Source organism: Canis lupus, chromosome 15 (genome assembly GCF_011100685.1).
Source record: "Canis lupus familiaris isolate Mischka breed German Shepherd chromosome 15, alternate assembly UU_Cfam_GSD_1.0, whole genome shotgun sequence".
Classification (NCBI taxonomy): Eukaryota; Metazoa; Chordata; class Mammalia; order Carnivora; family Canidae; genus Canis; species Canis lupus.
The window spans coordinates 16,096,942-16,109,408 of NC_049236.1; the positions used below are offsets into that span (position 1 = coordinate 16,096,942).

The following is a 12,467-nucleotide window of genomic DNA, read 5'->3' on the forward strand; positions in this document are numbered from 1 at the left end:
GGGGAACTCCAGGCTGCAGCTGGTGTAGTGACCTGTGCCTGAATGATCTGTGGACTTTGGAGGCTTAGCTCAGTAGGGCTTGGGAAAGATGGCTGTGAGTGGGTGGGATAAATTTTCAGTGTCCCTGGCTAAAGGGTGACATACTCAGACTTGATAGTTCTGTAAAACTGTTTCTTCCAAAGCCTGCAAGGATGTTGGTTTGGGGAAGAAAGCTAGCCGCCCAGAGAATCCCGAGAGCCTGACAGGCCTTTTTCTCTGCGATTCTTTCTTGCAGGCAGCCTGAGGCAGCCTGTCTCTTTGTTAACAGAGTGACAGCAATGTGACACCATGGAAATAATTACTAACAAATCACGGTGCTGACTGCAAACAGCTCTCTGTCTTCAGAGGCATGTCAGGGTGCATTAGAGCAGGACTGGAGGAGTGGCACATGTGGGGGCCAAGGCACAGCCCGCACTCAGACGCTCTCCTCTTCTTCCCCCAGCCTGACCCCTTTCTGCTATGGCTGACTCTCCTGCTTGTTGCCTTTTCCTAGAGGTCAGCTGAGGAGGCAGCTGGATAAGTGACATGTGGCTAGTCCCACTTCTTCTGGGCAGGTAGCTCAGACTCCCATCTTTGCTAAGGAACACCTGGGTAGTGATGAGATCCAGGAGTTTTTACATTATGAAGCCTTCAAAAGGTGGAGGGATGCACCCTTTCTGATTTACTCTGCCAGTGGTTTTGGGGTGATGGGAAATATTTGCTCCAGCTGGAGTCAGACTATGGGGGAATGCCTCAGTGTGGGCCCAGCTCCCTTCCCCCACAGCCCTGGTTTCTTCTTCAATTGCCATAGTCAATTTTTGGTAAGTCGACTTTGTCCATTCCCTCTTGGTTAGCAGAGTGATTGCTCTGACTGTCAGGGCTGTAAATAATGTTCCTGGTATGTGTGGCTGGAGGCAGCCATGTGGGGTAGGGAACAGAGTGGAAGGAGGAGCAGCACTCTGAGGGCTCCCTCGCTCTCCCCCCTCCCCTCTCATACAATATTTATCCAGGGACGGGAGTCAGATGCAGCGACCTCAGGGGTCACCCAGTTAAATAGCTTCTGAACCTCCCTGCATTCTAATTGCTGCAGTTGTCCTTTGCTCTGGAGACTTCTCCTCCCCATTGTCTGCTGAGGCACACACTAATGGCTCTCTTCCCTGGCCCTGCTGGGAGGCATATGGGGGGGGGGGGGTGCAAGGGAGAGGGCTCATTGCTACCTTCCTTTCCCCCGGGATAAGGGAATCTAGGGCCTATTAACAAGTGGCTTTAGCTAGAAGGAGCACAGATCCCTGCCTCCCTCCTGCCCCTTCCCCAGAGTTGGCTGGAGAAGGAGCCCAGGCAATGGGGCTTGGTTTATGGGGCCAAGGGTCTTCACCCATTTCCAGTCCTATAAGCAGAATTGTGAGACTAGTGACTCTTCTGCAAGGCAACAGATCCAGGAGCACTCAGCTGAGGAGTGTCATCTTGTGTTTCTATGGATGGTCCCACATTCAGGCTTTGGAAACTTCTAATGAATGATATTTCCTGTGGGAATATCTGCATTTTGCCCAAAGATTGGCCCATTGAAAAGTCTCTTTGATCCCCCAGAGGTTGAGGTTGATTTAGGTGATGGATGAGGGTAGCAGGTGTGCCCCCATTTGGTGATTTAGGAGTGGCATATGCCACGTGTCTTCACTAGGCCCTTCTTTGTAAATGTCAGCTCTTCTCTCTCAAGGAATTCTTTTGGAAACTGCCACTGAAGGTGCGGACTGCTGTGCATGCTGGAGGTGCTGGTATATTCCAGCAGTAGCCTGAAGTCAGCCCCTGTTGAAAGATGCTCCGGGCCGGGAAGTCCTGTGCTAGGGACTGTCAGGACTGATCACCAGGTGATCAGGACAGAAAGTAGCACGTGAATAAACCACCTGCACACTGGGTAAGGTGGAGTGTGAGAGCACCACGTAGGGAAGATACCGAACAAGTGCCGTTGAGAACCCAGAGGAGGAACAGCAGAGAGACTGAATGGGTAGTATTTTTTAGCAGGAAACTTTTTAAAAAACCAAAATATTAAAGCCTAACATTACAAAATATATAAAAGTTGAGCTGCTCTGGTTGAAGCTGGGGCAAGGCCCTACCTACCGTTCTTCCTCCTATTCCCCCAGTCCCCAACGTGGCCTGATGTCCCTTCTAGAATCCTCGAACCCCATCGAGCACAGTTTAAAAACCACTGGGCTGTTCTGATGCCCACCTGGAAGGGTTCACTCCGTGTAGGCCACGTGCTTACCTGTTTTGAAAGGAGTTCAGGGCGTTGGGATCAGGGCGGAGGAGATCATCCAGAGGGTTCGGGGAACAGCTGTGTCCTTGAGTGTATCCGAGCAGATCGACAGAACCTGACCGCCTGCAGATGCCTCTCCGTGGAGCCTCCAGAGGGCATTGTAGGCCACACAAAAGCAGCCCAGGCAAAGGGTCAAGATGGCCATAGGCTAGGTGGAGGCTGTAGTGGGGGGGTGAGTGAGATATCTTGGAAACAGCTCAAACTGCTAAGGAACTCTCGATTTCCTTGGCCAAAAGAGAGGACAGCTCATCAGCTGAGACACTGACCAAAGTGTCCTGGAAAGCTCCTGTCACCTGCTCCCCTCCTCCCCCCACTCCTGCCTGCCTCCTGCTGGGGCCTCTGCCATTCTATCTGGGAAAGAGCTCTCGCCAGGAACCGGTGGCAGCTCTGACACTTCCCCGCAGTCACAACAGGTGGGGCACCGTGCCCTTCCCTTGGAGGAATCGGCCTCAGGGAATTCCGGAGAGATGCTTGTCCTACTGTTCCCACTGTAGAGGGGCTAGGGAGATAGAAGGTGTTTGATTTCTTGAACTCTCTGTGGCACAGGGGAAATGTGTATTATACTGTTCCACAGCGTGTCTGTGGCACTTGTGTGCTTCTTGTCATTTTTGTGGGCTTGGTGTGGGGAAACGGTTGGCAAGTGGGCTGGCAAGCAGTGGAGCAGGGAGGTGCCGTTTACGTATCACTGCCTCTCGGAGGCTTTGGGTATCTGCTTGGCAATGGGGATTTGAGGTTGGTTTTCTCAGGGACAACCAGCAGCCTGGCCTGTGGGGCGTCCCTCTGCTCTGCCTGTGTTCTGGTTTCTGTTTGGGAACTCTCCAGAGCAGCATGTCTGGGAACACTTCCAGCTGTGCCGCCAGACCCAGACGCAGGTGACGGCCTTTCGTCTGTACCATAGGGAAACCAAGAGGAAATTAAATGTCATTTGCCCCCTGCACAGCAGGTCGCTGCCAGAGCAGACACTGCTGATCAGAGTTGTGCAGAGGGTACCTGAGGGAAGGCTTATGCCTGCAGCTATGCCCTCTGAGCTGTGGAGACTCCCAGGTGATGGCCTGGCTCACTCCCAGAGCTTTCTTTGCCAGGCTGGATTCACCCTGGCTTGGAGCCCAGCCCTGTGCTACATGGCAGCTGTGGCCTATGCCAGGCCAGAGGTGTGTGTGTACCAGTGGGAGGGAATGGAGGGAGACGGGCAGGGCCTGGGAGAAGAGGACACACAGGAGGTAATGAGGTGATCAGCCCTTCCCAGAGAAGCTACATGGTATTGTGGAAAGAGATGGGCCTTTAGAATTAGGAGACCTCGGTTCGAGTCCTGACTCCAGTACTTAGGAGTTGTAGGATCTTGGGCAAGTCACATTCCCACTCAACCTCCACATACTTATCTGTAAAATGGAGATTATGATAAGCTCTGGTTCCTGCCACCTGTGGGGGAAGTACTTCCTGTTGGGACTGGTGCCAGTTTCCTCCCCCCTCACCTCCCCTAGATCTGGAAGGGAGTCCCTGGAGCCCCTTGCCCTGGGCCTTCCTGTGAAGTGAGTTGGCTGAAGTTGATGGGGAAAAGGGGTGGGCAGTAGGTCTGGCCTGGAAGCATAGCTGGTGATCTCCCCCCACCTGAGGCCTTTCCTTCCTGTCCTGGTCTATGGGTCGTGGTGGTCACCCTCCCAATTACAGGGCTCACCTGGCCCCCTCCAGCCTCATACATAGCATTCTCCCGTTGGGAGGCTTGTCCCCACCCCTCCTTTGCTTTGGTGTCCTAGCGGTAGGCCATAGTTCTCCGCTCTGCAGTGACATTTATTAACAGGGCTTTGGGAAAAGATGTTTTAATACTGCGAGGTTCTCCCTAGAAAACTCCCCACCCCCATATTCCCCCCCACCCCCCCATCTGAAGCATGGCTGCTGGTGGTGAAATTCATTAGTGTTCCCTGACAGGCAGTGGCGACAGAGGCGCTCACTGTCTGCTTCCCGCTCCCTCGCTCTCGTGCTCCTGCTTCACGCACACTGATATTTAAAGCTGATGGGCTGCTTATAGACTTCTTGTACCATGACAAGTTTGGGGAGGGGGGTGGGGGAGGAAGAGACAGACAAGGAGCCAGCTGTCACGCTGGTATTTCAAACAGTACTCTCTCCTGACCCTTCGCAGGCTCCAGCAAGTGTATCATCTTTCTGAAGCCTGTGGTTGGAATTGTAACCTGCAGCTGTCCCAGAGGATGGGGGCAAGTGTGAGAGCAAAGTGGGCTGAGGAGTCGGTGCTCTCCCAGGGCTATAGGCAGGCAGAGAAGAAGGAATGGAGGGAGAGGGGGAGAGAGAGAGAGAGAGAGAGAGAGAGAGAAAGTGTGTGTGTGTGTATGTGTGTTCATGTTCCAACAGAGGGGACTGAAGCAGAATGTTTGTAAATGTTCCCCAGCAGTGCTCTCCCATCATCAGAAATGGGATGGCCCTTTTATCTTTCCTAAGGTGATCTTTATGTTTCATGCTGTGATTATCTTCTGTGTGGTCTTGGAATCTCCTTGAATCTAGGAATCAGGTTTGATTGGTTTCTGCCCTTGAGGGTCCTGGGTCTCAGCGATGCCCTTAAGTATGTGGTGACAATTAAGGTGGAAAGTTCTCCCATTTAATGTCTTGGTGCCTTGACTTTTGTTCCCACCGATTTGTGTACTGATTCTTTAGATTTGGAGAATGAGTTCCGAGGTGCCTCCTCCATGCACAACTCCTCTCATCCCCAGGCTTCTTGGAATTCATTTTTTTGTAATTGTTCAGTGGTTTTAGAACTTCCCTTTCTGTGTCATCCCTAGCAAAGTTTCACTGGTGTATTTTTCCTGACTAAGGCACTGTCTTCTCAAGGCAGGTGGCCTGGAAGCCTCTCTAAAGGCTGTTGCAGGTTTGGTCACAGCTGACCTCCTTATAGCCAGCACTTCATGAGTGCTTATGTAGGAATGTGTTTCCCTTGGCTAGCTCCTACAACCTTCACAGAGCAGGGCACGGACGTGACGTAACTTGCTCAAGGACACATGGGCACTTGACCAAGTTGTCTCTTGGTGCAGCAGAGCCATGTGCTGGGTGGGGTCGTACTGCCCTCTCCCTCCTCCCGCCCCCTTCTAGCTCTGGGGGTCTGCAGTGGGGGAGCCATTAGGGAATGGGCCTGACTCCTCTACTCCTGGCTCTTTTAGCCTTGTTGCCATCAGTCCTGCCATTGGCTTCCTCAGTTTCAGCACAACTGTGTGTGTGTGTGTGTGTGTGTGTGTGTGTGTGTGTCTGTTTACTTAAGGGGCAGAGAGGGGTTACTGGACACCTCTCTTAAAGCACCCAGGACATCTCCAGGTGGAGAGTGGAGCCAGAATGCTGCTTCTGTCTGGAGACTGAGGTACATTCTTGAACTGCCCAGGATCATCTTTAAGTGATCACCTTCTCCAGCCCCCCTGGCCTCCATCCCTCACCGCACCCTGCACCCTCTCCTCTAGGCTTCTAGGAGGGGTTGCCGGCATGGGGCTGCTGTCTCGGGCAGCACTTTTGTCTCCCTTCCTGACCTTGCCGATCCCTGCATTGTCTGAAAGTCCCGAGTGTGCAGCCTGCCACGGATGGCCCAGGCCATGTCTCCTGCCATGGTGCATCTCGCAGGTGAGACGGAAACTAACCAGCTTTGATAAGCAGGAGGCTCAAGCATTAATTTTTTATACGTCAGCAGTGGCCGAGTGAGTGAATTCAATTATGAGTCTGCCCCCCCCAGTGTAGGTGTTCAGAGCAGAGACTAAGGAACCTGTTGAAATGAGAAACCCCTATTTCCTGGCTTGACCCCCTCACTAATTCGGGTTAAATTGCTACGCTATTGCAGTGGTGACACATTGTGCCTGCCTCTGTTTGTACAAGAGGATGCGGTGGGGGAGGAGGAGGGACCAATTTGCGCAGAGATAAAGGTGTCGTGGCAGATAACTAACGTCCCAGCCTTGTGCCCGCTCTCATTGTAGCTCAATTTGCTCCGTGTGGAAGCCCAGCCTTCCCCTCTTTCTTCCTTCCCTCCCCTTGCTCATATTTTACCTCGATGCCACAGTGTAATGATGCCCTGCGTAGTGGGGGAGGAGATAGGCACCTCTGGCTGACAGCCCTTCCCGATAACCAAATTCCAGCCCATCCATCACTAGCTACTCTCCTCAACTTGAGGAAAAGTGATCGTGAAAGGCGGGCCGTTTATCACCCAGGGTCTGTTTATCTCCTCTGGTGGGGGGGAACGGAAACAGAGACAAAGAGCTGCGTCCCTAGCTAAGTGCTGCCTTGCCTGGGACAGCCTGCGTGTGCCGGGTGCACGCTCATCACACCGGCCAGCAAGGCTCTGACTAGGTGCGCCTCCCAGACTGGGATCCAGTGGAAACGGGACCTTTCCCGAGGCCTAGGAAACATGGCAGCTCTGAAACATAGGACAGCGGTGACAACATTCTGTGGGCACGTTTGTGTCAGAATGAGCAAACGTAGGGAGCCTACATGGAAGTAAACCCCACTCCCCCTCATGGGTGTCCCTTTGGCAGGAGCATCCATCTGGCTGATTGGTTGGGTCTCTTGGCCTACTCCTTCCCCGGGCTGGGCCTTCCCTCCCTCCATGGTGAAACTGTGACTTGGAAGAAGACTGAGACAAGCCTTTTTCTCTCCCACCTCTTTTCTTTGTTCCTTAACACTCCTCCGTTTCCACGTATCAGATGGGATAAAATAGTTTGCCGTTGTAGGTGAGCAGTATGTGCCTCCTCGAGCTTTTGGACACCAGGACTCACAGCCTACATTACTTCAAGATCTGGGTCTCACGGCCTTCCCAGAGCAGCAGAAAAGGGATCACGTACGGCTCCAGATTCAGCTGGCCTCCTGTTCTTTAAGGGCTCAAGTCTGCTAAAAGTGAGAGTGGCCTGTATCTCCCTGGGATCGAGTTGCCCTCAGACTTAGAAAAGCACAGAAGGAATAGGCTGCATAGCCTTTGCCAGCACTGGTGCCTGCGCTCCTGCTGGTCATGGCTGTTGGTGTCTGCCAGTCTGTCTGTCAGACCTCCATGGATGCTGCTGGCCTCCTCAACCCAAGCCTAGCGGTTCTAGCAGAGCCCCCCCAGCTCTGTTTCACCTAATCTTCAAAGCTGAGCTCCTGTTCACAATGGCTTCATCCTGCCCCTACCCATTAGCGAGGGTGGTGTTCCCTTAACGAGCTAGTCCCCTGCCTTGGCTGGCGCCGAGCTGCTCACACCTGTTTGCCATCAGGGCTGTCTGGGCCCAGCCCAAACGCTGGACTGCAGGTGGTGGGGCTGGATGAGGGGTGGGGAGGGCTGGGTCCCTTATGCTTTGTGCCTGATACTTGTTGGAGGAGGGCAGTTTCTTGTACCCCTCTTCCTCCCACTATTCTTTCTAAATGGCGGGATCTCTGCTTCCTTTTTTTATTATTTGGAAGGAGTAATGAGGGAACTTGAGGAATACCCCATCTTTTCTAGCTCTTGCCTGGAGTTAGAAGTAGCGAGGAGCTACTCAGGCTTCTTTGAGCAGGGTTTGATGTTCTGTGCTGATGACCCTGGGGCCCAGTGTGATAAGAGCAGCGTCACATGAGAAGTGCTGAAGGTGGAGCCCCTTTGTAGCCCTAGGCCCCACAGTATTTGGAAAGTGATCATAATCCCTCGGTTTAGAGCCCACGGCAGGACTGGGGGGCCCTTCCTTAAAGGGGGCCCCTTGCATTCATGAAGCTAAAGGAAGTTTTGATTTGGTTGAAAAAATCTCATTCCTTTTTATGGCCTGGACATAATTGGCTCTTTTCTATTGGCCATCAGTGATGTCATTCCGACCCTCATAAAGAAGGGGAAATCACACCTGTGGACTTGGTGCATAAAATTTCATTGGGCAGCAGTAATAAGCATGGCCAGATGATGTTTGGGCAGTTGCGGAGCTCTGTGCCCAGTGATTCCAGCTGCACAGAGACCTGGGCACCATAAACCTGCCTGCACGTTCATGCCCGCAGGCTAGTTCAGGGCCCACTGCCAGTGGCTCTTTCCCTGGGATCAGTATCTGGTAGGAACTCACAGCATTTAGACCCTTTGTGCCAGTGGGGCTTTTGCCCTTTTCCTTTACAAGTTGATGGAACCATGTACCCCATGGTACCCACAGACCCTAGCCTTAGGCTCCTAAGAACCTTGGAGCCAGATGTGACCTTGAGCAGTAACCGCCATGCCTACCATGCTACCTGCCTCTCTAAGGCCCCAGCCCTTACCTCCCTGGGGACTGTAAAGAGCTCTGAGTGCATGTGCATGACTGATGCCTTGTGCAGTCAGAAGGCTGAGATCCTACTTCTCATTCTCCCCTTGGTTTGTTATGTGATTGAGCAAATCCTTTTTCTTCTCTGGGCATTGCTTTCCTATTTTATGTAGGGTCTGATGACTATTCTGACCTACCCTCCTCCATGGCTTCTCTTGGTGCTCTCTAAGCTGGGTAGGGTTCTGTCATAGAAATGCGTAGCTGTCTTCCCATGAGGCATCTGGAAGTTCAAGTTCTGGCATTTGGCTCTGAGTCTCTTGTGAAGATGGGCCTGGACCATGCTACATCTCTACTGCTTGTGTCTTGGAGTCACAGGGCTAGAACCAGCCACAGACTGGAGGACTCAACAACCTAAATGCCTGTGAGTCTGCAAACTGCATGTGTCCCTGCAAGTACTAGAGCCTGAGTGAAAATTATAGTCCCATCCTCCTCTGCTTCAGTCAGCCATGGGGTACAGATAGCACTCAGGGTCGCTGCTGAGCCTCATCTGAGGCTGACCATCCAGCCTGACAGTCTGTCTCCTCTGTCTTTGACACGGCCTCTCTGGTATGGGTCCTCCTCTGAGAGGATCAGGTAAGATTCTACTGTGCTAGACCCTTCCTACCTGGGTAGAAATGGCTACTTTTGAAATCTTGCTGGAGAGGGAGCCCCCCCGCCTGCACCCCCAACCAAGGGTAGCCACAGCCAGTAGGGCTCCTGGTCCATCTCAAAGAATTGAGGCACTGGGAATGGCTAAGGGAGAATATGATAGGTAGCCCAGGACCCCTGCTTTTTGCTGGCCAGTCCCCCTGACCTCTTCCTTTGCAGATTCTGCTGCTTCTGGTGACCCCCTTCACTCACAAGACCTTAATATGAGTTTTCAAAAATAGCTGAGCTCAGCAAGCATTTTCACAAATAACAAGGGTAAGGAACATGAAAGAAAAATAGAAGGAAATAAAATTATCTAGACAATACAGTTCTCCTTAAGCAACCACACTTTAGCTCCTAAGGCTATCTATCTTTCATCCTTCAAAACCTTGCCTAGGGACACCTGGGTGGCTCAGCAGTTGAGTGTCTGCCTTTGGCTTAGGTGGTGATCCTGGGGTCCTGGGATCAAGTCCCGAATCAAGCTCCTTTCAAGGAGCCTGCTGCTCCCTCTGCCTGTATTTCTCTCTCTCTCTCTCTCTCTCTCTCTCTCTCATGAATAAATAAAATCTTTAAAAAAACAGAAAAAAAGCCTTACCTAGTCTCTTTACATTCTTGGTCCTCAGTTCCCACATGGGGATGTGCTCCCTGCATATTACTTCATCTTGGTCTCAGCCAGAATTTGCCTTCTGGGAAATTGGTTGTAATTAATGTACCTGAGCCGCCTGGATATTTGAGAGGAACCTCCCTTCAAGTAAGATATCTCAGGTCTCAGAAAAGTAAATCCTTACTATACTGCCTGAAATATGGGTATCACTTTCCTCTCAGAGTCTGTCAAATAATGGAGGGAAGGCTGGACTGCCCTGGATCTTTCTCTGACGGAACCAATCATCTTAACTGGATTCTTACTGCCAAACTTCCTCAAAAAGGAGCTTACAGTGTGGTCTCCACTTTCTTATCTCTTAATCCTTGTTTGACATGTTGCATGCTGCCTTCTGCTCCCACCAACCCACTGATACCAAATTCATTAGGTTTTTCTCAGGTCTCATCTTGCTTGACTACTCCATGCCATTTGATACTAATGATCTGTAATTTAAGCTCAGAAATCTGTTGTATATATTCCAGAAAGGGGAAATGTGCTTTTAGATTGTTTAGATTGACTACAAGTTGATGTAAAGTGAGGTTAAAGAGCATGTGTGGCTCTGGGTATCTGATACCCTGAAAAAGGTCCAGGAGCTCTGCCCTCTAGGAATGAAGGTGGGTTGGTAAGTCCTGACTCATAGTCCAGTATCTCCTGTGGAATTCTGGAAGGAGCTGAGCAGGGACCTCTGGGGGAAGCTTCCTGGGCCCTTAGATCTGGGAAGTATTCTGTAGGGAAGAGTTGGAAGTCTCACTCTCTAGTTTCTAAGGACTCATGGGTAGAAAATATAAAGAGATAGGTTTTAGTTTAGTATTAAGGAAGGATGTTCTAGAATTGAAGGAGTCCCAAACTAGAGCTGATTGTCATGTAAAGTAGTGAGTTCCACTGTGTGGTGATGGTCTTCTAGGATGACTTCATTTCATTTTAGTTCAGTAACACTTACGAGACATTAGCCTGGGCCCTCTGCTCATCTCACTCCATACTCTTCCTTGTTGATCTACTTGTGTGGCTTTAATTTCATTTAAATTACATTAATGAGGGATCTCTGGGTGGCGCAGCGGTTTGGCGCCTGCCTTTGACCCAGGGCACGATCCTAGGGACCCGGGATCGAATCCCATGTCGGGCTCCCGGTGCATGGAGCCTGCTTCTCCCTCTGCCTGTCTCTGCTTCTCTCTCTCTGTGTGTGTGTGTGTGTGACTATCATAAATAAATAAAAAGAAAAAGAAAAAAAATTACATTAATGATTTAGTAGTTTATATCTCCAGTCCAGACCTCTCCTCAAAACTGGATATCCAGCTGCCTCTGTAGTTATCATCCCACTGCCGCATGTCTCCTAGGCACTTTGAGTGCTTACCATGCACCATGCATGTATATAAAACTGCGTTCCCAAACTTGTGCCTCCTTCCAGTGGTGCATTAGGGGTGAGACAATGAGCAGTTCACTGTGATTTGGGCAGAGAATTTAAAAACAGTAATAAAGTTGACTAGCCACTAGTCAGCTCTGGGTGTCAGATATCCTCTCTCTGCCCCTGCCTCCTCCTCTGCCTGACCCAGTGAGTAGCGTGAAGCTCGTCAAGCCACAGAGCTTTGAATTGGTCTGTACCACTTCCTCTCCTTTGGCCCCACATCCCATTTGGTTACCAAGGCCTCCTTCACATCTCCTATCTGTTCCTTGCTCATTATCTCTACAGTCTTTGCCTAGCTCTGAGCTACTACCCAGCCTTTTCAGGGTATTGTTTTTGTTGTCCCAGAAAAATATTTGTAAACCACAACTCTTCAGAGGCTCTCCCTTGCCTGTGGCCAAGCTCTTCTCTTAGCAAGAAAGTTCTGTGATCTTTCCCAGCTACTATTTCTGGTATCTTCTTCCATGTTTCCATGTATCCCAGTGCTCCTACTTAAGGCTGTTTCGTCTATTTATTTCTTTTCTTGTCTGTCCCATTGAACAAATTGTGAGCCCCTTAGAGGCAGGGGCTAAGTCTTACGGTTTTTTTTGTTTTTGTTTTTGTTTTTTTAAGTCTTACGTTTTGAGCCCTAAGTACCTGTCTATTATTAAACATCAGTAAATGTTTGGTTGAATGGATTTATGAGGATACGACATCCTATCTAGAGGGAAAGATCATTTATAAATTATAAGAAAAAACAAGGACAACCCCTTAGTTTAAATTCTGACCTCTTGGGCAGCCCAGGTGGCTCAGTGGTTTAGCGCCTGCCTTTGGCCCAGGACGTGATCCTGGAGTCCCAGGATTGAGTCCCTCATCAGGCTCCCTGCATGGAGCCTGCTTCTCCCTCTGCCTGTGTCTCTGCCTCTCTCTCTGATGAATAAGTAAATAAAATCTTAAAAAAAAAAAATTCTGACCTCTTATCCTTTTGCATGGTCTCTTCTCTATTTGTAGAAAGCTTCTTGCTAGAGACTTAAATGTGAACTTAAGGCCCTGCCCAGCTATCACCAACTTGCAAGCTCCTTCTGTCCCTCCTCCCACCTTATATCCCTCCCTCTCTGCTGTAATAAAAGTTACAAACTGGTGCATTGGAAAGAACATAGGCTTTGGGGTGAGGTAGACCTGGGTTCAATTCTTGGCACTGTCAGTTTTTAGCTATGGGACCTGCGGTGA

The 12,467-nt window shown here is 50.6% G+C and overlaps 1 protein-coding gene across 10 annotated transcripts in view; it reads left to right on the forward strand.

Annotated features, from left to right (window-relative positions):
• The window catches only part of ERI3 (ERI1 exoribonuclease family member 3), a 128,073-nt gene that overhangs the window by 53,931 nt on the left and 61,675 nt on the right, over nucleotides 1-12,467 (forward strand). The window lies entirely within an intron of this gene.